The sequence below is a fragment of the Acinonyx jubatus genome, chromosome B3, assembly GCF_027475565.1.
Source record: "Acinonyx jubatus isolate Ajub_Pintada_27869175 chromosome B3, VMU_Ajub_asm_v1.0, whole genome shotgun sequence".
In the NCBI taxonomy this organism is placed as follows: domain Eukaryota; kingdom Metazoa; phylum Chordata; class Mammalia; order Carnivora; family Felidae; genus Acinonyx; species Acinonyx jubatus.
In genome coordinates this window covers 15184871-15211435 of record NC_069386.1, presented here as the reverse complement: position 1 = coordinate 15211435, position 26565 = coordinate 15184871, and the positions used below count along the sequence as shown (strand labels likewise).

General features: G+C 48.0%; 1 long non-coding RNA gene across 1 annotated transcript; it reads left to right on the top strand.

The window, feature by feature from the left end:
- Window positions 1–2963: 2963 nt before the first annotated feature.
- On the top strand, window positions 2964–26106 carry LOC128315878 (uncharacterized). Its single transcript, XR_008299002.1, has 2 exons — window positions 2964–22458; window positions 23023–26106. It is a non-coding gene; the product is annotated as an uncharacterized LOC128315878 (long non-coding RNA).
- Window positions 26107–26565: the final 459 nt, after the last annotated feature.

Sequence of the window (26565 nt, the reverse complement as noted above, 5' to 3'; positions counted from 1 at the left end):
CTCTCCTCGCCCCATTCATCTTTCTCCTGAGCACATCAGATTATCTCAAGCTCTCTTCTGCCTCTCTCACCTCTAATTTCAGAGAAGACATTTAACACTTGTAGACGCCATTTTGAAATAATTTTATTCAAAGAAAGGATGTCCTGGGCATGCATACCAAGAGCTAAACTAATCTCCAGGGATCCAGAAATGCATGAGAAACAGTGTCTTGCCCTCTAAGAGCACACGAGGAAGAGGTATCGAGACAACGAGAATGCAGCCTTAGCCTGGGATTGAAAAGCAGGTCAGTATGGAATGGGGTCGGCCATGAGCACGCGTCATGGCATCACACACCAAGAGTCTGGTGAGGGAGGGGCTCTTCTTGGGACTAGCTCAAAAGTGGGTGAAGAGGCTGTGTGACTTCGGCAGGACTGAAACCTCCTCCAGGGGACCAGGTGATGGCATCTGACCTGGAAGCTTCTTGTCATTTCCAACTGAGGCCTGGGTGACAAAGGGGAAAGGAAATGGGCACTGCTGGGCCATACCGTTAGCCTCCCTTGTGGTGACCAATGGGGGAAGCTTTGGTGTCAGGTCAGAGATTCCTGACACTCAGGGACAGTAGCAGGGGTGAAGCAAAGTGTTTGCCTTCAGAGTCAGTGGGCTATGCACCTGTGGGGTATTGGATGGTGCCTCCCCTTTGAGTTTTTTTTGCCTCCTTCCTTGAGCTGGGGTCCAATCTTTCTCTGTGGACAAAAGAAAGAGAGGGTGATAAGAATCGAAAAAGTACGCAAAGACGCCTGGATGTTGGAGGCGGAAAACATACGTTGGTGGGGCAGTACTTTCTAAACCTTGTGATTTCACATCACACATGGAAAAGATTATGGGAAGGGCACATTTGGGTACAAGAGATGCTTGGCCAAGGCCCACCCTGCTGTCCTGGGGACAACATACACTGTTATCTTCCCACACCTGTGCCCCATACTGATTGAAAAGCCGTGGAGAGATTGGCTTCCACCAAAAGGGTCGAAGGAACAGGGGCAGTGGTATCCAGAGGCAGAAATAGAAACAGAAGTTAAGGAGACCACCGGGGATGGGGGGGGGGGGGGGGGGGAAGGGCAAGCTTCCAGAAGGCAGAGGCTGGAGAGATGGAGAAGGTCAAGCAGGGAGCAGCCTACCATACCCTGTGGCCTCACCCAAAAAGTCCCTTCTGGTTTTCAGGTCCTAAAAGCAGCAGGGAAAGGGAGGAATGAGTGAATCCGTTCCTCTGTCCCCACTCTGTCCAGGCCCCGCTCTGGACTTCCTAACCAGTGATGGCCTCTGTCCCGCCCACCGCCCCACGCAGAAGCCTTCCACATTCAGGAAATGAAGAGGAAAGAGAGGAAAGAAGCTCAGGGTCGGATGTGGGGGTGCAGCCCCAGCTCCGCCACCTACCTTCCTTCGTCCGCACGTAACGCTGGGCCCCGGAGGCCTCTTCGGCCCTCCCTGGAAGGCCTCCGGCTGCAGGGACATGTCATGGCTTCTGGTAACTGTTTCTTGGAGGGTCTGTGGGGGAGAGAACAGGGGCCATCAGGAGATCCCTCCAGGATCAGGAACCTGCCTGGATCCCGAGCCCTGCGGGCCGTCCTCTGGCACCGGGACTCCCACCATCTGAAAAGGCTATTTGCCAGCCTGGGGAGACGGCACCTGGGGGCTGGGGTCCCTCCAAGCCCATTTAGCAAATGTGGGCTGTGTTTCAGACGCTTCCTCCCGCCCTTCCGGCCTGCTCAGTGCACCGGGGGCGTGGCCTTTGGCCTTCACCACCCCCGTCCGGCTTTACCCCAGAGGAGGTCCTGACAACTGGCAGTAAAGGACAGCTAGCAGCGTGACATGCGTCTTCGCTACAAGGAAATGGTAGTTCGAGAGAGGCCTGCCCTTCACCCAGGGAAGGAACCTTTCGTGGTGGGCCAGCGTGTATTTGAGAGACGGGAGGAAGCGCCTGGAAGGAGAGGAGAGTTTCTTGGCAAAGGCGGGAGCCTTCCCAGCCCCCTGAAATCCCGGCCAAGGCAACTCCTCATGCCCCCCTTTCCATGATGCCCCGCGGCTGCCACCGGGAGCCATCAAGTCAGTGAGTCTCAGACGCGGCTGCCTGGCCTCCGACCGCTGGGGGCAGAGCAGCCCGGCCTGAGCGGGAGGTCTGGGTTGAGCCGTTTAGAAGCCCCTGCTTCCGGAGAGTTCTGCACCCAGGAACTGCACGGGAGACGGGGATGTTCCGCAGGCCAACTGCCAAAGCACATTCAGAGCCTTGCACGGCCGCCCTGGAAACCCCAACCACAGCCAACTGCCACTGGAGGGTGGGGGAGGGGCCGGAAGCCCGAGAGGCCACTGGTCCCCTCAACCGTCTCACTCACTGTCCTTGCCCTCCTGAGGGGAGCAGAGGCTCTTTGACCTGAAGGGAGGGACCTCACGGTTCCCACATTTCTTAAGGGGGAGACCAGGCTTCAGAGAGGCCCCTGGGTAGCTGGGGAACCAGCAAAAACCCACCTTCTCAATTATTAGGTCCTTAAAAACACTGCACCTATACACGTGTATATACGGCTAAATAGAAATGCTGTACAGGGTTTGCTGGCACTCGGAGGTGCCCCTGGCCCACTGAGATGCCCCGTAGCTGGACACTGAGCTTGGGCCTTGGACCTAAAGAAGCTTAAAGGAAGCAGGCCTGGGGCATTAAGGCCATCTGGGCTGTGTCGACCAAGTCCTCCCCACCCTCCACTGACCCCACCACCCCCGACCCGCCTGAGCCCCAGCCCTTGTGAAAGAGAGCCGTCGAGAGATGAATAGCCCCGGAGGAGGGGGAGAGTCTCGAAGGCGAGGCGTCCAGGGTGGATGGAGGCACAGAAAGTCAGAGCTAAAACGGGAACCCATGGCGAGACGGGCCAGGGACCCTAAGAGGGAGGGGAGGGGAGGGGAAGAGGAGAAAGGGTGGGTGAGGGAGGAAAAGGGAGGGAGAAAGGTGGGGCCTGGGAGAGGCCAAGGGTGGGGGGGGGGCAGCATGGGTTGGGGGGAGTAGGGAGGGCTGAAGGGCAGAAGCCGCATGCTGGCCGGGGCTGGAAGCACGGCCCTGGAAGCTTCCAGGTGGCTTCTTCCTTCCTAGGTCATGGCTGAGAGAGAGGCACAGGGGCCAGCTGGGGCAGGACAGGGGAGGATGGAAAGCCCAGAAGTGTCCTTCTCTCGTCTCTGTCCCTGTGTCCGCTCTTCCCTACCCTCCCTCTCAGAAGCCCAGCCCCGGAAACAAGAGAAAGGAAGGGAAACAGGGTAAGGTGGGGTAGAAGGATGGGAAGTGAGAATCCTTCGCAGAAAGAAATTACAGCTTAACCAGTAATCGGTTCAGTGACGAGGAAATACCCCTCTAATGGTGGACAGTGAAGCATCCAGGACGGAGCCCTGGGGGGAGGGGGCGGGCCTGCAGGCCTTCTGAACCTCTCGAACCCCAGCCGGGGTGACCCGTCCAGGGAGGGCAAGGGGAAGCCAGGTCTGAGAGAGACCAGCAAATGACTCCTAGCCTGAGGAGGAGGTCGAGCTGCCTCCTCCAGGAAGGCTGCCTGGAGAATTGTGGGTCCGGGCCATGTCAGGGACAGGCGAGAGAGAGAGGGGCGTCAAGGCACGGCCCCCTCCCTCAGAAACCCCTACCGGGCCGCTCCAGGAAACCCCCCGCAAGAGAGAGCAACCACCACTTTTTCCTCCCTCCACCCTGGTGGTGTAACAGCTCTTTCTGGGCCCCTCACGTGGTGCTCCTGTCCCCCCAGCTCTGCTGGCCCCAAGGCCCCGTGCCCCGGGTGGAGACGGGCGGTGAACAGGAATGGAAAGTGGAATCAGAAGGCTCGAGAAGGGTCGTGGTCTGAAGGACGACACATGGCTCCCCACATAGGTCAGCCAGTGGCAGCCACGCAGGACGATTCGGAAGCAGATTTCTCTCCGGGCGAGGGCACAGGGTCTTTGAATTCTGGCGTTGCTCTTGGAGCACACTCGCACGTCTTCACCCAGCAGACCGGGACCGGGGATTGTGTGGGAAAGTCCCTTCAGAAGACTTTCCCAGTAAAGCAACTCCCAGCAGCCCATCTGCCAGGCATCCTGGCAGGGGACGGAGTCCTGGCCAGGGGTGTCTCTCCCTCCCCTTTTGATCTTGCTGTGGCTGGTAGCTTCTGGCATTTGTCCAGGGTTTCGCCCATGCATAAGGTCATTGTTTTATCAAATATTTGTTGAGCTCTACTAGGCAGTGGGGATACAAAGATGAATGAGACCGAGTTCCTGCAGTCGAGCACCGTCGTCCGTAGTGAGAGAGGGCACACGGATGTGCTGAGAAGGGAAACAGAAGCCCAAGGTCCGGACTTGATGGCTCAGGCGTGCATTCCCTGTCGTTGTGGCCTACACACATACACGGCAGCCAGAGAAAATTAGCGCTTGGCAGTTGCTCTGGGGGAATCCTATCAATCAGGAAATATTGAGTGTTCACTGCGACCCGCCAGGAAGTTGGAAGCTGGCACGCGCTTTGCTCAATCAGGACTTGAGTCTAAAACAAGAAAAGAAACAAATACGAAAAACCTCCCACAGGTTCACGCATGTTATCGGGGTCCTGATCTTGAGCAGCACCGAGGTTGGGGGAAAGGAAACCACTCCAAGGAAGCCATTGAACATGCCCCAAATGGTGTCAAAAGGCAGAAGCCAGGGGTTGGTCCCAGGAAGGTGGTGACAGCCCAGGTGATGGCCAATGGGGAGTCTTGGAGACTCAGGGAAGGGACCAGGGAAAGGGGTGGTGACATTGGCGTACCACCAAGGTGGCACGTCCTTGCAATCGGAAACAAGGCCTGGTAGGAAAGGAGGTTGTCCCTTCCCCAGCTGGGAGTTTGCGAGGGAAGACCAGAGTCAGGTGACCCCACTCCCTCCCCACCACTCCTGCCCTTATCCATCCCTCCTGGGAAAGAGGTCCCAACAGAGGGCTATTTGACAAGTCTCAAACCCTGGAGAACTTGGGACTTTGGATAGACGTGGGCAGGAAAAAGGAGCTAGAATCTGCAGAAAGAAATGGAGGGAGGGAGAGGACATCCAGGAGAGGCACCAGAGAGAAAAGTAACGTACTTGAAATATCATGACATACAAAAGAGGGGATCAGAGAGGGCAAAAAGCGTGTTGGACTTAGGGGAACCAGAGTCAGAGGGAAATCAGGGCAAGGAGAGAAGTGCCCAAGGAACCAACTGGCTGGGCCTTGCCTGGGGAAGACAGCCGTTGTGGAGCACGGACTTCAAGGGAGAGGCAGAGGCTCAGAGGAGGCTGGGGGAGCTGAGTGGACCAGACGCTGAGTTGGCAAGAGAAGCTTTCCTACTGGGAGTAGAAACGTAACACGTTCTATGCTGTGTGTGCAGACATGTGGTCTACCCCCTCTGCTCCTAACCCAGGACCAGCCTCTCTTGAAGTAAACACCAATGAAGAAAAGCAGAGGAGGCTGGAGCGAGCAGTCTATAAGCCAAAGGTGGCATTGTGCAGGCATTCCTTGGGGAAACGCTCATCTCCAGCCTGTCGGCAGGACCTCTGGGACCTGCTGGGACCCCGGTTCTGGGCTGCCCCGAGGAAAGCCCAAGTGCCTTTCCTGAGAGCCTCCCTCCCTCCCAACCTTGTCCAGGTGCCCTTCGTGGGAATAGCTGAGCTTCCCACATCCCATAGTCAGAGGCCCCCAGCCTCCCAGCCTGAGGCATGGCGGCCAGATCTTCTCAGACCCAACTCTGGCAGCTCAGTGACTTTTTGTTTAAACCCAGAAATATCACACCTTAGCGATAGCCTGTTTCCCACTGAGGGGTACACAACTGGATAGTCCAGTTAGAGAGGCAGGTTTGGGGCTGAGCAAAGGGGGACATACGGTGATTTCCACAGAAGCAGGATCTTCGATCCCTCCACCCTTCTGGAAGTTTCCCTCTCTCCTCCCCTTAAACGCAGGCTGCCATGAGAATCTAAAACCTGAGGGGGCTCAAACGGAGGTTGGCACAGCCTGGGGCAAAGGGTTGGGAAAGAGAAGCTACACTTCTTTGGGGGAGACGTTGGAGATTGTGTGCCCAGGAACTATATGGAATAAGCACTTGTGATGTATGCGCTCGACACTGGTTCCCAGGAGCCCCAGGAGCCCCTGCCCAGCATCCTTGCCCTAGCCCAACCCTGTCTGCTTGCCAGTCCACTCGCCCTAGGAGGAGACCTGTTGTAGGCTCAGAAGACCCTTCAAGTGGCACTGAGTTCCCCAGATCCTCATCCCACAGAGATTTCTGACTCCCAAGGCTCTCAGTAGAGACCAGAGCTGGGAGAAGGCTCAAGCTTCCCTGTGGCATGGTGCCTGAGAAGGGTTGGAGGCTTGGGAAATGGTGAAATTACCATTCAGTTCAAGAAGCGAGCAGCAGCTGGGATCGGGGCTTGGGTTTAAGATTTCTCTTCAACAAGGTTCCCAAAGTGATTTTCTCTGGATCAGCTGCTTTGACTATTTGAGCGGTTGGATATCTGCCATGTTGGGGTCTCCACTGTTTCTATTTCTATTGAACTTGGTGTCACGGATTCAGCAGTGAGTGGGACACACAGTCCCTGTTCTCAAGTGGCTCACCACCTCCCAGGGAAGACCATGGTCCTAGCTATCGGGGGGAAATGGTGATGGCCACAAGTGCTCACCACAGCCTTTGTTAGTCCTCAGATGTCAATTTGCCATAGTCTTTCTTCTAAGGCACACCTCACAGAGAACTTAAATCACTTTAGATGATGAAGATAGTTAAAAGGTCACCAGAAAACCACTTTCACTTTGGGAGTGGCAAGCAGTAAGCTTAGCCTCTGCTCGTCGAGATCTCATAGTCTTGAAGGAGCTGCTGTTTGGGTGTCCAAATTCCCATAAGCTCCCTTTATGCTCTACTAACATTTTAAGGAACAGGAAACAATCTTGTTGGAGGCTGCATGTCCAATGTGGGAAACCTTTAAAATACTAGAGACTCCAGGCTTGTGAGGGGTTCTGAGGGTCAGATGCTCCCTGGAGCCAGCACAGGACTGGGGAAGGGAGAGCAGGGAGCCCCAAGATCCAGACTCAAGGGTGCTCACAAGGGCTGAGATTGTGCCTGGAAGCTCCCTTCTTGGCAGCCCCAGTTGAAGGGCAGAGGACCAGGGGCTGGTCCCAAGAAGATGGTGACAACACAGATCATGGTCAATGAGGAGGTCTGGGGGGCTCTTAGAGTGGGTCAGGAAGAGGTGGGGTTATGTTAGAGTATCACCAAGAAGGTGGTTCCTCAAAATCAGAAACAGGGCCGGGGAAATGGTTTAATGGAAAAACCTATGTATATTTGAACATAATTTAAAAAAAAGAAAGAAAGAAAGAAAAAGAAATAGGGCACTGAGAAGAAAGAAGAAAGATGTCCCCACTCCAGCTTGGGGAATGGACAGGAGTGAAGTGTCCCTGCCCTTATTGCGGTCTCTGACTTCACTGGCTTCCAGTGACTTCTTCTGGTCATGACTGAGAAGAAGGGCATAAGGAAGGGGACTGGATCCAACTCAAATACCCAGAGGACACAGGACACCGGAGAGATAGAGAAATTCTGTGATTACATCTGCAGAGACAAAGAGCAACATCTCTGTACATCCAGAGACGTACAGAGAGAGGAGACAGAAGGAACAAAGACAGGGTGACAGATCTGATCAGAGTCAAGGGTCAAGAGCGTGCAGGTGTGACCATGGTCCCCCAACTCACTGCCAGAGCGCCCCGGTCGCAGAGGGAGGAGGGGCAGGGACAGACACGCAGATAGGCAGCAGCTGGCCATGTCCTGCCCCCAGGCCACCAACTCTCCAGGAGAATAATCAAAATTCTTTTGGATTTTATGGTTCAAAAAGATATGCAATGAGAAATCAGAAGTTTTCAGAGACGCAGAGAAAAATGCTGGGGGAAACGTTCCCAGGACGGAATTGGCAAGATTCTAAATGATTCAGAAATGTATAAGGCACTTGCCTTCCAGGCAGGGATTTATCTCCTCACTACCGGTTGCCCTGCTACCTCCTGGTGGTAGAGGGCCCCTCAGTAAGAAGGGTTGAAGAGGAGAGAAGGAAAGCAACGCGGGGCTGGCTAGGGAGCAAACTACCAGTTCCCTTTCTGAGTCAAGCTATGCATCAGTCTGTGGATGAGCTGGCCCTCTTGCACCCACCTGCAGGGGTCCAGGGATGTGTGCCGAGGGAGGCGGCAGGCAGAGTACCTGAGAGGTGCCCTTTGGCATTAGGAAGCCCAGCCCTTGCTGTGGCTCTCAGATGCTGCCCCTCAGCGGCCAGAAACCCACAGCCCTGAGCCCAGGCTCTGCGTGGCCTTTAGCAAAGCTCATTTCCAGCTTGGACATGCCTCCGGGCCCCTCCGGGCCCTGCCGACATCTGTGGCCCAGGCTGCCCCGATGTCCTTTGTCCTGATGGACTGTCCTGTCCAAAGGGTTTTCTTTCTCCCTTCCACAGACTCCTATCTCAGTATTTCCTGCACAAACAGTGTGATGCGCTCTCCTTCTCAGAAGCAGAAAAAAAATCATACTACTTGGATACATGTCTTCCCTGGAGACATTTATTAGCTTACCACAAAATGGAAGAGTACAAGGTCAGGGACTGGCAAGCGTCTGGTTGTTACACAAGAGTCAGCTGCTCTTCTGGCTCCCGTGAGAGCTCAGCCCAGGAACTTTATTTTACCCCCGCTTGAAACCCAGGCAGCCCTGAGAGGCCAAGAGCCAACAAAGCCTTCAAAGTGTTGCTGGCGCCCTTTCCTAGACGGAAGCTGTAGAGTGTTCAGGAAATGACCAAAACTACAGTGTAGTTAAATAAGCAAGGTATCCCGACCAGAGGTCTTGGAACTGCTTTGGGCACTGATTCCAGCGGGCTTTTTCTTAATCTGTGGCCCTTGAACCCAGCTAATGTCGAGACATGTTCTTCTAGAATATTCTATAGACCCCGTCAATATATCTGCTGCACACGAGAAACAGAGCCAAGTCCCTGCCTTATGAGACCTTCCTGCCTTCAGTTGGCTCACAGTTGGAGTAGGGGAGGGAGACAGTCAAGTGTGTAATCTTACGACCATATGTGAAGTGCAAAATAGTGTCCCGACGGCTCTAACACCCAGAGGACCCCCAAATCATTGAGTCAGCCATAGTGAAAGGTTGCATGGCCTGGCAATTCCTTCAATGGAAATGCTTTTTGGAGGTCATTGGCCTGTCTTCAGACTAGTACAGGGACAATCAGGCAGGCTCTTACTTCATGGAGCGGGAGAGGTTTTCCTAGGGTCAGGGCTTATGGGATTGAGGTACAGTGGTTAGAGCAGAAACTCTTTGCTATTTCCAGCTGAAGCAGGCAATGGAGGGGAATGGGTAAGGGGCTTGTCCCTTATGGCCTGCCCCTCTCCAGACAGTGGAAAATCGAGGCATCCAAGAAAGAAGGAAAGGGGAAATGCAAACCGCCTAGCTCATAAATCTCTGTACTCAAGAAGGACATCAGGAGAGGAAGGTGGTTTTGTCCCCCTCGGGGTGTCCATGACCTTTTCTTGCCTCGCAGTCCTTAAATTTTGTCACCCTAGAAACAGCTCTCTTATTTTAGTACTTAACTAAAGTCTACTTAAGACCAATACAGATACAGAATTATACACTGTGAAATGAGACAAAATATGAAAAGAAATAGCAAAGAAGAGCAGCAGAAAGGGTGGAAACATAGATCCTCAGAGTCAAGAAACAGAGCAGAGCCCTGGAGAGAGAACCCAGGAGGTGATGGCTAGACATGGAGGCACAAAGCAAGGCTGCCCGGCCAGAGAAGGCTGAGCCAGCTGGGTACTGGGGGCAAGGGGAAGCCAAGGTTCTTCCTACAGTGAACACATAACGTGTACCAATCATGCTTTGGAAAGAACTCTGATGGCAGTAAGAGGTGGTGATGGCCGGGCACTCGGGAGCAAATTGCTGTCCGACTTGCCCGTTCCTCCTTCTGACCCTCTACATACATTTCTGAGGAAAAGGGAGCCCATAAAGCATGAGCCTTGTAAGTTTGCCAGAGGGAGAAAAAACTGAAACAAGGAATTTCATGAAATGATGGAGCTGGGGGCCAACTGCTGCCTGGCCCTTACCCTGCCCACACTGTGGACAGAGTGTGGGTTGGAGGGCAGGGTGTGGGTCAGAGAGGGAGGACTATATAGTCAGGGAGAAGTTAATGGAGTACCTCAAGTCCTTGTGAATCCCCCTACTAGGCCTCCTTCCTCTGGACTGTGTCCCCCGAGTCCTTCATCCTGACTTGGTTCCCAGCCAGGCCATAGTTCGGACAGGGTATTGAAGAGAATTAAGCTGACTGAGACCACAGATTCTCCCTTCAAAATAGGCATTCGCAAAACAAGTGGACTTGGCCTGGGGCTCTGTCACCAAGAGAAAGAACTATAGTAATTAGGGCCAGCCTTGATTTCCCTTTACTCCTGGAAGGGACATATATCCAGCCAGGAAGTAGGGTGAGCTGCCTGCTCCAGGTGGGACAAAGAATGGCTTTCCACGCGTGGTTTGGGCATCCTATTTGCATGCGGTAGATTGGTACAGCTCCTTTCAGAAAGAGAAGGCAAGAATGCATTGCCCTGACCCTTCTTTCACCTCATCCTTCTCTCTGCTCGGGATTGCTTCCCCCCGTCCTTGGCTTCTGCCATTCCTGGATGACTCTCTTGGACTGGGTCTTCTGGAAGGACTTGGCTCCCACCGAGCCTTGGGGCATCATCCCGCCGCTTCGTGGGCCTCTGGGAATCTTGTATCCGTGCCGGACGTCACCTCGTACCGTGAAGGCAAGAGGATGTCTATTTTGAAGGGAGCATTTGTGGACTCTGTTCTTTCCCACAGTCATTTATGAAGCCTTTGAATGCAATGCATACATTTTTTTAGACCAAGGGCAGAAGGGGTTTGTCTTGATCTGTAGTTCTGGCTATGTTTGCGTGGGAAGGCGAGACCTTCTGGGGACTCCTGCCATCTCTAAGTCACTGACTGACTTAAAGTTGCCTGGAATCTATTAGGATCCTTCAGTTTCAAGTACTCTGACACAGAGAAGCTGTGTCTTACCTGGCAAGCTGACATCCAATTCTGTTTAAAACTCACGGGTTCCTATTGCCACCTTCTCCCCCTGGCTCCTTTGCTATTTCTGCTTCCTACACTCCTGCATACTTATCTCTGATATACATCAAACGCATTGGAAATCAGACATTAATATTCTAATGTCATTCAAAACACATCATGAAAGTTCAAGTATTAGTCATATACTCGAACAAGTCTTGGGGATACAACAATGAATGAGAAACAGTGTCTTTTCCTCTAAAAGCACTTAATCTTGCAAAATAACCTCCCAACCTTCCAGGACTCTAAAGGTGAAGTTGAATTTGTAAGTTAACACAGGGACTCAGTCTCTTTGGATGACAAATGAAAGACACCCTTGAAGACTCTAATCCATGAATGACTGGGTTGGGTTTAAGGAGCCCCTGGGAAGCAGCTTGCAGACAAAGTAGAGAATCTCCAAATTCATAGGAATCACAGAAGTCTCAAAGGACTTAGCCTTTCTGGAGGTGGGATCTATAGTTGAAGCCGGAAGCTGCCGCATCAGAATTCTTAGCTGGAAGGCAGAGAACCAGGTAGGGAGAAGGTCAGATGTGGTTTCATGAAGATGTCATTTCACCAAATGATGGCTGTTGGAGCAAAGAAGAACGATCATAGAAAAGGCAAAGCCAGAAGGGAATAAGAGAGATAGAACCCCTCCTGAAGGCAAGAAGTTATTCCTCACTCTTCTAGTTTATAAGCTGGTTTGCGGCCACACACCCCAGGAATAGTCAGGTGGCATCTAACTCCACCTCTGCTTTCCAATCCCGCCTCTGTCATCCCTGTGTCTTGTATCCCTGTGGGAAAAAAGAAAGTACACATGAATAAGCTAGAATGTCCCCATCAGAGGAGAATCTCATAGGTCCAGAGCTAGCTATCCAGGATGATACACAGAGATGCAGAAAAAGAACAAAACGCAGAAAGAAAATCACGAGAGTTTTAACAGAAGAAATACGGCAGAAAAATTGGAAGCATCCCCTGGGAGAAAATCCAGGGCAAAGAGCGGTGAGTCAATAAATAAATAAATAAATAAATAAATAAATAACTGATAAAGAATGTCAGCAGAAGGCAGCAGTAAAGGTATCTCTCTCAGAGACCTGACAAGGTTCAGGGAGGGCAAAACAGAAGCTGAGCTCTCATCTATAATACCCTGTCCCACCGAGGCCAGTACCCCTAGCACCCTAGACCTCGCTCATGTATTCAGAGCTTCAAAGGCCTCCAAGCAGAGAAGAGCCCTGAGAAGGAGAAGAGGGAATGGAAATAAAGGGCAGATGCGGGAAGATGTTTGAAGAAACGGGGGAGGGAGAAAATATTCTGGCCATTGGTGCTAAGCACAAGATACCCGAAAGGCTGGAAACATACCCCACAATCATCACATTCCCCCACAAGCCCCTGGTAGCTGCCAGATGGAAGCAAAGGGGGGGAAATGTGGTAGGATGAGGGCCAGACAGTTTGGGGCCACCAAAAACTCCCTAGCTCGTTTCCTTCTTCTACTTTTCAATTAAATTATTCAAACTCAGGCCTGATGCTTTATCCGATGTGTTTAGATGCTACCCAAGATCCAGGCCCTCTTTGCCCTATGGGAGGGCAAGAGGAAGTGCCCTGTGATGCGTGTGCTCTTGTGTGGGTAGTCAGGGGACTTGTCCCACTTTGGTATGGTGAGGGAAGGATATGCCATCATTTGCAATCTCTGGCCTTGACCTCACATGGGCTCCCAATCCCGTGTTCTGCTTGTACCGAGAACCAGACCTCTGAGCTCACTCCATCCGATCAGCCTCTGATGCCAGTAGGAGAGAGGGGAGTCAGTTGAAGCTGGTAGATGCCTTTGAGTTTTAATGAAGTCTTTGAAACAACAGCACTGAAATGTTAGGGACCATTTCTTCTCTATTTTTCAACCCATTTCAACCCATTGCAGTAAACATCCATTTTACACTTAGTAAATCACACTGGGATGTCTGCTTTCTTAAGAATTTTACCAAAACTTTGTTTGAGGCTAAACCCAATTCCAGAAACTTTCAACTGCAGTCTGATCCAGATTTCTCTGTGGCAAGCTATGGGCACGGGAAGGGGGAGGCACAAAAGGTCTCACATTGCTTGAAAAATGGTCCCATTGCATTTGAGGTCAACAATCAAAAGCCCAACCTAAAAGCTGGGCTCAGAGTCTCCATCAGCTGGGATTTGGGATCAGGCTTGATCCTTTACTGCAGGAGACATGCACCCTGGTGGGGGTCCTCTTGGTGCAGATGTAGAGTTGTCAAGAATCCAGAGCAGTCTCAGACTGTTCAGAGAAATTGTTCTTGTTTTAGGGTTCATACAACCCTCTTTTTCCTCTTTCCCCTCAAATCTTCTCCTGCCTTTGTACTTTGGTTGGCTATTCCCTCTGACTTAATAGATACATCAAAACCCTTTAGAAGCCCTCATCTAATATCACTGAAGATTCTCGCTTTGGTTAACAAGCATTTATTGAGCGTTAGTCAGGCTTCCAGTGGTGTTGGGAATTCGAAGTCAACTGAGAGTTGGTTTTTCCCCACTGAGAAAGTCCCCATTGAGAAAGGGACGGGTGGACTGCAGAAAGGGAGGCTGGGCCAGGTGGGCAGGGTACCCTTTGAGGATCTTTCCTACGGGACTTTACAAACAACGCTGGTTCTCCCAGACACACACACAGAAGACAGTGGGTGATTTCCTGCTGGAGATCTCCTAACTGGAGAATAAAGAGTCAGATGGTGAGGATGACGAATGAGGAGCTTGATCTCTTCAGCTGTTATTTTTCTCATAGTTAATCATTGCAAGGGAGGGGGAGAGAAAGGCCGGGCAGCTAATAAAGAGTGTGGGAATGGGATATCCAGACAGTTCTCCGGGGCGGGGTGATCTGGCTGCACCAACTACTCCTTGGGTAGTAACATGGCCACCTGTCTGTTTCCCTCCATACCCTTATTCTTCTGGTGGCCAATTCAGGCCCCAGCCATCCCTGCTTGTCTGAGGAAATATTAGACGAGCAAGATAAAAGAGGCACACTCACGTCCTGACTTTGGCAGACTAGAAAGAAAGAAATGGAGAAACAAATAAATTTTTTAAAACAGCAATGCAGGGATGTAATGGCAGAAACATCGAGACGTGGAGGAAGACAACTAAATATGGAGCAGGGGAGAAAATGCATTACAGGGAAATCTGAGCAGCCGGGGACGCAGAAGAAGGGGGAATCGCAGGGAGGTGGAAGAGGAAGGACAGAGAGTAGACACAGACATAGTAGACATAGGAGCTACCGGGGCGCTCTCTTCCCCCGCTGGGCTGTGGCCTGGGCAACTTCATTTTTTGGTTCCTGGAAAGATAAAAGAGCTGTGGAAGAGACACGACGAGAGACCATGTAGGAAGCAGCCGAGGAAGCTGTGTCAAGAATATAGAAGAGTCTCAGGGTCCAAGAAGTGTCCATTCCTCCCTAACTTACCCACCGTATTCACCGACTCACCCTGACTATGGGTCAGGCGTCTGACCCAGTTTAGCCTGAGGGAATAAAGAAAGAAATTGGATTGAGTGGAGGATTCAGGCTCTGGGCGTTCCGAGTGGCAGTCTCCACCTGCCTGCGTTATCGGAGTCTAATGTGAATCAGACGGCACCACTCCTGATGCTTGGGCAGCCTTTGAGGGATCGGACAACTGGAAACCATCCATCCTTTTAATTTTTTACGTAAGAGTGATTGCCGGGCAGGACTGTGGAGTGGGGAGCACTGGATGACATCACGAAATGCCTTTCGGAGGTCAAGGTTCGTGTTACCACGTTTAGTGCTCTTGACCAGATTTAAGGATCCCCGCTTTACCAAGATAGAGCAAAAACTCTTTTATGTAAATACAAATGTGGTGTATAACAAGACGGAAAAACAGGGCTCCTGTTTTCATCCAGATTCCAAAAGGTCGAGAAAAAAATCGGTGGAAAAGTTTGGCTGTTTTTTTAAAATAAAGAACCAAGGGTTACTAAGAAGGTGGTCAAAAATCGATGCCAAGCCTTAGTCCCGCGTGCAGAGTAGGACATGGCTGAGGCCTGGGAAAGGAAAAGAGAAAGTCCCTGAAGCGACATGGCGTTGTACCTCCCCTCCCCTCACTAGGAAAAGAAAACCGAAGGGGGATCACCCAGGGCCCTTGATGTGCATTCCTTGGATTTTGCAGATCACGGCACACTGACGCACAGATGGCAGCTAGGAAGGAAAGGGCTGAGGCAACAGGGCAGAGCCTCAGCCTTCACTGGGAAGTGGCTCCGTGACCAAGGATAGGACGTGGAGTGGCATGGTTCACTGTGTTTCATTGACCGGATGGGTTGCTCCAGGACGAAACGTGGCCAGGAGCCCATCGTGCCGGGGATGGTTTCCAGAAGGGATAGGGTAGTGGTGAGGAGGAGTATGTGACTGAAAAGGAAGAAGAAATTGCTGACTTGAAGACACGCTTTGCCCATGGCTGGGAAGCACAGTCAAATGTGCTCAGTGAGGTTTCTAAGGGACACTCAATCATCCCCTACAGAAGTGTCAGCCCCGAACATGCACCAAGCCCAGAGCACGCACAACCAGATCCTGTGAAAACCAACTCACTACCCCATCCCTGAACGCTGGGGTGGAAACTAAGGCCAGGAAGGGTGCGCAGAAGCAAAAGCTCAAGCCTCGTGGAGAAGCCAACCACACCCACTGCTTACCGAAAGAGCGAGAAGGCTTTAACGGAAGTTCTCTGTTTTGACTATTACACAGGCCTGCGTATTTCAGTTACTGAAATGGATCTGCCTTGTGACTAAAATTGACTGAAGGTAGTTACCTGAGAGTTTCTGGAAAAATTATGCAACCAGCCGGCACTTTTGCTCAAGGGAGGGAAGGAATAGCTTCACAGAACAGATTTTCAGACGGCACTTGTCCTTGAATTGTGGGTGGGTGGCATTTGGGTCTTGTAAGGTGTCAGAGGAACTTTCCTCACTCCTTCCCCTGCCCTTTGGTTTCACAGGCTTCCTTTCAAACATGCCCCACTTTGCAGGACATGTTTCAGCCAGAGAGAAGCACTTTGAGTTTTGGGGAAGGATAGGATACTTTTTTCTCTAATTCCTTGATCCTGCCACATATCCCGGACTCTGCTGGAACACAGCCCTCCCGCCATACCTCTCACTGCGTGATCCTTCTGGCGCACCTCAGACTTGGCTTCTTTCTGAAAGTCTCTGGAATTTCTCCCGGTGAAAAAAAGAGCCCCCCCCAATGACTCCACCGTCACCCCTCCACCCCCTGCTTATGTCTGTGACTCGGAAGTCAGTGCTCTCATTGCCAGTTAATTTGTCCTCAGTCTCTCCCACAACACTGTAAATTCCTTGAGGGCAAGGATTCCATCTTATTGACTCATTTATTTCACAGGTTGGAGAACTTCTTGGCACATTGTAGATGCTCAGTTAATGTTTGTTGAATCAATGCATGAACACACTCACACCCATACTCCCCACCTTTTACTTTGACGTGTTGAATGTATGCATATTTAATTTCTGGGCAACCGCAAGAATTTCACTTTTAGTGTATGTGACTTGCAAGTCACTTTATCTTGAGGGGACAAGACATAGAAAATTAAAAATGGAGAAAAAGGATACAGAGAAGAAATAGATTTGTTGCTGAGGGTGCGGTAAAGATAAAGCAGAGGGAAATTAGACACCAAGGAGTGGTGGCCTGGGGGCTAAGAAAGGCCGGGTTGCTCAGCTGTAGGTCTGAAGGCAGCTGGCATACTGTGCCATGAAATTGTTTGGGGTAGGGCTGTTATACAAGATTTATGTAAAAAAAAAAAAAAAAACAAAAAACAAAAAAAAAAAGCAAAAAAAAAAAAAAAAAGACATTGTTTTAGCATGTGTTTCCAATTTCTTCCAGAATGTGAGGCAACACTAAGTATCTGAAGATCCACTGGGGTTAGGTGAAGTGGGTTATTTGTGAAAGGAAAAGGTGCTGAAAAGATGCTAGGGCAGAAGCCAGCTTGTGTGGTCTTCCCCAGATTTGGAAATCATTCATATAAAACCTCAGGGTCGTAGTCCATCCCTTAACAGTGCCCCAGGGTAGTATCTGGACCTCATGGGATGGCTTCTTTTTTTTTAATTTTTTTTTAACGTTTTTTTATTTTTGAGACAGAGAGAGACAGAGCATGAACGGGGGAGGGGCAGAGAGAGAGGGAGACACAGAATCGGAAGCACGCTCCAGGCTCTGAGCCATCAGCCCAGAGCCCGACGCGGGGCTCGAACTCACGGACCACGAGATCGTGACCTGAGCTGAAGTCGGCCGCTTAACCGACTGAGCCACCCAGGCGCCCCTTTCATGGGATGGCTTCTGGATATACCTTAAGGAAGCTACTCCCAGGGGCTCAAGCTCCCAGCCCCTGTGCCTCAGCGGGACTATGCCTGTAAAAGCTGTTAGAATATCTGCTTACACTGTGACCCAAAGACCGATGTTTGTAAGAATCGTCCCTGGGACACTCATATAAGGTGCAAAGGAAAAAAGACAGAGCCCCAAAATAAATGAGGAACATCGTGTCTAGGTTAAAGAGATGGGAACTTGAAAGCAGCTTTCATTAAAACAAGAAAAAAAAGAAGTCAATGAGGTAGCATTACTTGAAACTAAATGATTATATAGAGCAAAAAAAATTTTAACTGCTAGAACCATCATACCTGTAATATCTGTAATTAGTAATTGCACTGTGGATTTTCGAAATGGTTGTAGAAAATGCCTTTTTAGCTCTCCTGGGGAGATTAAACACAAATCAAAGCTCTGTCCAACTCAGGGATGTTGAAAATCCTCTGTGCCTGGTTAGTGAGTCAGAACCATGGAGGAACATTGAGTAGGAGGAAAGCAAATCAGAGATGCAACCACACAAGCTATGAAAATGTGGAGGGGGTAACTGACACAGTATAAAAAGATGGCTTCAGTAGGTGTATTATCTGGGGGGGGGGGGGGGGGATGCAGTCCAGTGATTCGCGAGCATCTCCTTGAAGTTAAAGTGTAGTAAGCTCAGAAAAAGTTTCAAGTAAGCCAAATATGGCTCACGGATGACATGCGAAGGAAACAATAACAATTATGGTCATTATTAGACTTCCAAACTATGAGGCGCTAAGTGAACTCAACGTAAGCCAAAGCCCCGTAAGGCACTAAGGAGCAATAAAGGGTCTCCACAGAATCTTCCAAAAGATTGCAAAGCCAAGAGTGCGGCCCCATGTATGCAAGGCCTGAAATAAGGGTGGTGACAAACATATTCGAGGGGAAATGAGCCAAGAGCGTTGGACAGTGTTGAGATTATCCCTCTTCATCTGCTTTGGAATGGCTTTCCAAAGCTGTAGCCTAGCCAGTTGGGAGGCTGCATTTGATCAGAAGTAATTATACCCTTTTGATGAAATATTTTAGCTCTCTTTCATTGCATTGCAGATTCCAGGGTGTTCCTCCTATGAACCTATGAACCCAGAAGACAGGCCAGGAGCACAGCATGTGGCACAAAGCTCCCTTCTCGCTGTCCGGTGGAGCGCTTTTTACACTACATGGCTGAAATGCAAAAGATAACCAAATTAAAATCCAACATTTGTATCTTTCAAATTCTCATCACCGTACTTAAAACTGCCTGAGATAATCAATTCTCTGAAGTTTCATAAATTTTTGGACAAAGTTTTATTCTTTACCAAACCCTTAAATCACATATATTTTTTAAAAAAATAGGAAATAAATTGATGGGAGTTATGGTTTACCTGAGTGATTTAAAATTTGATACATATACCTCACAAATAAACGCAATAAAAAACCATACGGATGCTAAGTGCAGCCAATATGAATGGTCAACTTATCTTCTGGAAAATTTAAACGATAGAAAGACTAACAGTCTAAATAAAACTCCAAGGGAATGATGGAATTTTGAATTTGTCAGATTCTTTTTAATTCTCCAGAATCTTGTTCAAATTTCACTTCCCATTTTCTCAGGAACATATAGACACCCAAGCTTAGATGAGATTATCACTCCATCCTTTAATTAATGATAAATGTTGTCTTACGTGGTACAGGGTGGATGAATTTCACAGAATAATACGGTTCCTTAGTTCAAAATAGTCTAAGTATTTCTCTGCCTTAAGTGAACACTGAGAGAGGGTTCATTTTTTTCCAGAAATGCTCAAACCCTTGCTCCCTGTGTTGCAAGAAAGCTCCTCAAGTGTAGATTTGTGTCTGATGAATATCTCTCTCCAGCAAAGGGCCAGGAACAGAGTCAATAGCCAGAACTGATGGCTCCTCTTGCCAAGTCCAGAGGGTCTGAATGCGGGTCCATGCTGGTAGCTTCTAATTGCTTCAGCTATTGCAAATGTATCATGATCAGTGATGAAGACTTCATATCACTTGAGCTCTTCTTTTTGGAAACACGTTTGGGCCGGGGCAAGAACCGAAATACCCTTCGCTCATCTTAGTGTTTGCCCTGGCCTTCATTAACACGGTACTGGACCACACAGGACACAGTTGACAGTCACTAAGCTAGACTACTTAGAGACTGCATGCACTCAAGCTGTCCCCAGGCGCAGGGAAAGCCTGGAGATACTCGGGTTGGCCGTTTCATTGGAACGCCAACCTTGAGAAGAGATATACGGCAAGACATTTAGAAAACCCAGTGGCCCACTGCAGAATTCTGAGATGTTGCGCCTCTGGATTGACACTATAATGCTTTGAAGAGAAGAAACAAGGATGTCCAGTTTTGACATCCTTCCTAACAGCACAATGAATGTGATGTTTAGGTTATACCCCAATGAAAATAGCTGAAGATAAGAGAATTTAGATCTGACTTTAATTACAACCGTTGGACCCCCAAAGAACTTTGGATACCGTCGAAGTTTTGGGTTTGTTTTTTTTTTTTCATTATCTGTTATATATCTAGCTTCCTCGCTAGATAGTGAATGTCTTAAGAGTAAGCGCTGTGTTTCATTCACCTTTGCCGGTTCTGCATCACCTAATAAGTTTAGTTTTCAGGATAGCCACCCAGCAGGAACTTAAGTAGGTTTGTATTGAATTAACATATAGTCAAATCTGAGCTTGCCACAGTGTCAGATATTGACTTGTTATTTGCATATCCAATAATCTTTGCCGGCATCCTCATTGACAGCAGCATGTCAATTGCACAGGCAGATCAATTAAGACCCAGGTCAACCACAGATGTCGGCATCAATGCCTGAATTCGCGAAAGTTGCCGCTAATAAAGTTTGGATTATTGTTGTGGTGCAACCGTCAGCCAGAATAGTTTTTAAAAGGAAAACTTCCAGTATCTAACTGGATGGAATATTTAAGGAGTGAACATTCAGTGTTCATTTTTTTTTAATGGAATACAAAGAAAATGGAGATAGCTATATGGCCCCAGCGTGGTGGAGTCTTTTCCGCGCATGAAGCGATTAAAGACATCATAAAGAAAACTCTTGGCAAATTTGATTACACAATAATATTAGTACTTCTAAAAACTAAGTTAATATTTTTTTAAAAAATAACAAAAATCTGCCTATTCCCGATACTGTCCTGTGGAGGGAATTGGAACAAATGTGATTTAAAAAAAAAAAAAAGAAGTAAGCAATTTATAAGAGTTTAAAATCTTAAATTGATGAACTAAGAATAGATTTGAAAGAGAAATTTAAATCCCTGATCCTATCTTAGAATGAGCCTGTAAATGACCTCTGGCATGTACGTTTCCTAATGACGAATCTCACCGAGGTTTAGGAGAGTGAAATAATAATCTTTAATTAAAACTAGTATTTAATGCTCTGGTTCATTCAAGAAAACCCGTTGCTAGACTTTTTTTTTTTAACATTATATTTGTAACCAAGTTAAAATAACTAGATGCCTGGCTTTCTTACTGACGATGAAGGTAAGGCCTTGTATGAACAGAAAAGTCTTTGGGGTTTCAGCTTAGAAAATTTGAAAAAGTAGTTTCTGATGTGACTCTGCCTATAAAATTTATTTTCTCAATACAGTTACAAAGCCCAGGCTCTTACATACGGCAAGGGTAATCACCTTTCAAAATAAATACTAGTTCGCCCAAAATACCCTCCGTGAGACATTGATTGTGCTTGAGAGGGAGGTTCTACAGTTGCACTGAATGGTGCACTCACTCGCTGGACTATGGTCTTTGTTTTCTTATAGAGGCACAAGACCACATACTTTGAAAATCATCCCTGTTAAATGTTTGGTTCATACCACAGCCTTATCCGAAAGCAAGACACTCCTTTTTGCTCTTTTAATTTTAAGTTTATTTATTTATTTTGAGAGAGAGAGAGAGCACAAGCCAGGGGAGGGGCAGAGAGAGGGAGAGACCGAATCCCAAACAGGCTCTGCACCATCAGCACAGAGCCCGATGTGGGGCTCGAACTCACAAACTGTGAGATCACGACCCTGGCCGAGATCAAGAGTCTGACGCTGAACTGACTGCATCACCCAGGCGCCCCATGACGCTCCTGGTGAGAACACCAAATGATAAAAAATGAAAGGGGGAAAAATAATCATTTCAACTAGTTTCATTTTTGCTTCTTACTTGGCCATCTAGGCCTGCCAGGGATAGCAGAAAGGAAGGAGACTTTGTTCTTCCCGGACAGTCAAGGTGGGAAAGCCTGTGGAGATCATGAAACACAATCCCTTTATTCTGCAAAGAAACTGAGGCTAAGAGTAACTGTCCTGACACAAAGACACTGATTGAAAGTTTTAGTTTCGTTCAGCTTGTTTGCCATGAGGTTGTTTTCAAAACAAACATCATATTTTACTTAAATCACTCTGGATTTTAGACATGACAAACCCATCTGTGTCTTGGAGGGGTAGTGGGGAGAGCTTACTTAAAATACGGCAGGTGCCAGTATTAGGATAGTCCAAAAGAAAGCTTGTTAATGCTAACCAGTATGTATTGCATGGCTCTTGCCCAACACTAAGTTCATCGGCAAGTTATAGAAAAAAAAAGAACACAAGCTTTGAAGCCAGACAAATGAGAATGTAAAGCTTCGTTCTATAGCTTACTAGTCTCAACAATTACCTCGGACGTTATTGAACCTCTCTGGACCTCAGTTTCCTCATCTGTAAAACATACAGAGAGAATATTTTCGAAATTATTGCAAGAATAGGATGATACAACCCCTGAAAAACAATTTCGGTAATCGATACTCAATAGATATTGGCTGTCCTCTGTGGTGAAGGGGTTCACAGAACCCTTGCTCATTCTCTACAGGCACATTTGTCACTAGATTAACTTTCTATCTCTGTTCTGCTGGGATAGCTGATTAAAGGCAGAGAGTCAGTTGTGTTTCTAGGCAACACTGTTTATGGTTAAAGTGACCCCTAACTGGGGAATTGCATCCCCACAAAGGGGAAGTATAAATGAAGAAGGTGTTATGACTCGTCTATCAGGGCATAGCCCTGGCAGCTAACCTAGAGACCGTTCCAGAAGATGCCGGTTCCTTGTGGGAACCTGGGGCTTCTAAGCTGGGGCAGCTCCAGCACTTGCCTGGGTGGGGCTAACTACTTCCCTCGATCAGCATCTCTCACTTGAGGGACCAAAAGAGATTTCCCTTGGACACATGTGTGGATTCTGGAAGGACTATTCTCACTGCAGAGAAATGCCTGATGCTGCTCTATGGGCACTCTATGTCCTTTCTGCACCCCTCTGAGAGCCAGGTCTCATCTGTGGTAGTCACAGAGGTTTGTTCCCATGGGGCCAAAAGGACCTAAGTTGGGTGTTGCGTCTTCCTACGGCCATGTGTTGCCTCTCCCGACGGGTGGGAGATACTAAGGACGCTAAGGATACTAAGGACAAGAAGACTCAGAACAAACCTAAATGTTTATTGCCTAGGGGTAAAACCATGGCCTGCACGCAGCCAACTGTATGACGAACCAGAAGGGGTCATTAGAGAGTGAAACCAAACCAGAAAAGGGCTATGGGGATACAACAAGGGAGAGAAATGGCATCGGCTTAAGAGATGATATCTTTCACAGGATAGCCCGTCAGCCAGGTGAGAGTGAGACACTTATTGGGGGGTGGGGGGGGGGGGGCAAAACATTCCAAACGCAGGTGGCACAGGCAAGAAGACCAATGAACTGGAGCCATGGTGGAGAAGTGAGGGAGTAAGGGATACGGGATGAGACAGCAGAACATAGTCAGCGGGGTCTCAAGCTACTCACAGGGCTTGTGTTGTATTCCTAACGTAAAGCCGTGTTCTCCAAAATACACAGGGAAAAAGAAAGTGCCAGTAAATCATGAGACAGGCAGGAAAGTACTGGTGGTATCTTAATAATAGAAGGGCTCCATGCTGTGCGTAAGAGGGCCAAACATGACTTGGCGCAAACAGGGAAGGCGAGGACCAGCTGGTCAAGGGCTACGTAAACAAAAAAGGACGTTCAGTGAAAAAGCCATGTTGTCACGTTATGGTGGGACCCATAATCTTAGTCACAAGGACTTTCTACGGCAGTTCCTTTTATTTTTTTTTATTCTATTTTTTTTGGGGGGGGGGGGAGAGAGAAAGACAGGGAGAGGGAGGGGAACCGGGAGAGAAAAAGAGAATCTTCAGCAGACTCCGTGCTCAGCATGGAGCCCGATGTGGGGCTCGATCCCACAACCCTGGGATCGTGACCTGAGCTGAAATCGAATTGGTGGCTCCACGGACTGAGCTACCCGGGTGACCCTACAGCAGTTACTTTTTAAGTGTATTTTCAACCCATAAACACATAAATACATTTTATTTGCTTTGTAAATTAGTTTTTTGATTAAAAACAATTTTTTTTAACGTCTATTCGTTTTTGAGAGACAGAGACAGAGCATGAGCTGCGGAAGGGGTGGAGAGGGAGGGGCAGAGAGAGAGGGAGACACAGAAGCCGAAGCAGGCTCCAGGTTCCGGGCTGTCAGCACACAGCCCAATGGGGGGCTCGAACTCACAAACAGAGAGATCATAACCTGAGCCAAAGTCGGACGCTTAACCAACTGAGCCACTCAGGTGCCCCTGTAAATTATTTTTAATTCAAGTATAGTCTGCATACAGTATTACATTCATTTCAGGTGTACAACTTAGTGATCCAACGTTATGAAATACTCATCAGATTAAGTGTAGTTACCATACGAACTTATTTGTATATTTGTACCATACAAACTTATGACAATATTAATGACTATACTTCCTATATTTCCAATATTTCCTGACTATATTTCATCCCTGTGACTTAATTCATTTTATAATTGGAAGCTTGTACCTCTTAATCCCTTTCATCTATTTCACCCCCCACCCCCCTGCCCCCCTGACAACTACCAGTTTGTTCTCTGTATGTGTGAGTCTATTCCTGTTTTTGTTTGTTCACTCATTTGTTTTGCTTTTCTGATTCCTGACATAAGTGAAGTCATGTGATATTTGTTTTTCTGTTTCATTTCACTCAGCGTAATGTCCTCAAGATCCAACCATTTTGTCACCATGGCAAGATTTAATTCTTTTTTATGACGGAGTAATATTCCATTACGCATATATACCACATCTTCATTTATCTATTTTTTTTTAATTTTTATTATTGTTTTAGACAATAATAAAGAGCATGAGTCAGGGAGAGGGACAGAAGGAAAGAGACAGAATCTTAAACAGGCTCCACACTTGGTGCAGAGCCCAAGGCATGGCTCGATCCAACAACTGAAATCAAGAGTTGGTTGCTAAACCACCTGAGCCACCCAAGATCCCCTCTTCATTTATCGATTGATGGACACTTGGGTTGCTTCCATATCGTTCTGGCTATTGTAAACAATACTGCAATAAACAAACAATAAACAAAGGATCCCTTTGTAAACAATGCTGCAATAAACAAAAGGATCCCCATTTGTTTTCACTCGGTAAATGTCCAGATTATATGGATCATATGGTATTTCTATTTTTAAGTTTGTGAGGAACCTCCATATTGTTTTCCACAGTGGATTCACCATTTACATTTCCACCTACAGTGATTAAGGATTCCTTCCTTCACCACCTCACCCATACTTGTTACTGTCTTTTTGATGGTAACCATTCTGACTGGTGGAAGGTGGTATCTCATTTTATATCACCACCCTGTCATACATCTGTTTCCCAAATGTAGAACAAAAATTAAGTATAACAAAAATTTCCCAAAAGAACATTCAGCCCTATCTACTAGACGCAATGGAAGCTACGTTCATTGATATTTTGGATGTATTTGCCAAGGCAGTAGACTGGCTTACAACCAGAGTCTTGAAATGCAATCTGTAAATCACCATTCTACAGCGATGTTTACCAGTTGCAAGTGGAGAGATCAGCAATCAGTCTTATTCAGAAATGAAGGTGAACACAGGGTAGACATCGGAAAGTCCAAGAAAGAAGGAACTCAGTAGTGCCAGCAAGTATGTAACTGAGGCTCCTGACTGTAGGGAAGGAGGCACATATAAAAGAAATGGGAGTGTGCATTAAGAGGGTGTGAGGCATTAAAACCGTGATAAAAGATTTGCATTTGGAGTTATAGAAACCGGGTGTAAATCCCAGCTCTGTCTGTGTCTGAACTGGGCAGGAGAGGGTTGTTGGATGGTGCATTAGATAGTTTGCAAAGAGCTTCGACCAGTCCCTGGCATATAGGAAGCAGTGATTAATTAAATGCTAGTGGCTGTTAAGCTGCGATATCAGAAAAGAAGAGTAGCCTGCATGGGTAGAAGACAATAGGAAGAGTAACCTACCAAGATGTCAGAAAGGGAAAGTGGTGGATTTCAGCTCTACAAGCTGGAAATTCTTGGAAGCTTGAAAGCTGGGTCTAACCAGTCACCGATGCAATAGAGAGCAGTTGAAGGTCAATAGGGTTAAGAAAGTTGAGGCTCCGAGATGAAGCTGGGCAAACAGCATAGATGTTACACAAACCATCAAGGGAGGCGCCACGTGGAGGGGTAGCTGGGAGCCAGTCCTCAAGTAGCCAAAGAAAAAGTAGAAGAATGTCCTGGAGACAGGTCAATGATGGCAAGGAGCTTAGGAGGAGAATAGATTAAAAAAAAAAAAAAAAAAAAAACAACCTGTAATAAACCTGTTATTTGGGAATAAAAATAGGCTTCCAAATTAGCTTAAGTACATTACTGGCTCCAAATCACATGTTCTTACTACCAATGCACGCAGCGGGATAAAATCTTTTGACACATAATTAAATGCATAGAATTTGGTAGATAGAAAACTTCATGACACAGGACCACAATACATCCTAGCGTCCAAATATCCATACTCCTAGCGCTAGGCATTCAAAAATATTTACGGAATAAATGAAAATGCCCAGCTTCGCCACTTCGCCACACAAACCAAAGGAGCCTCAGAGACGTCATTACCAAGATGGATATGGTAATACTCACCTCATGAAACGACATAATGTCTATAAGGTACCTGGCACATATAAGGCACTCAGAACATGGGAACTATTATTTTTAGTGTGTGTCAAGCACTGATTTTTTTTTTCAACGTTTGTTTATTTTTGGGACAG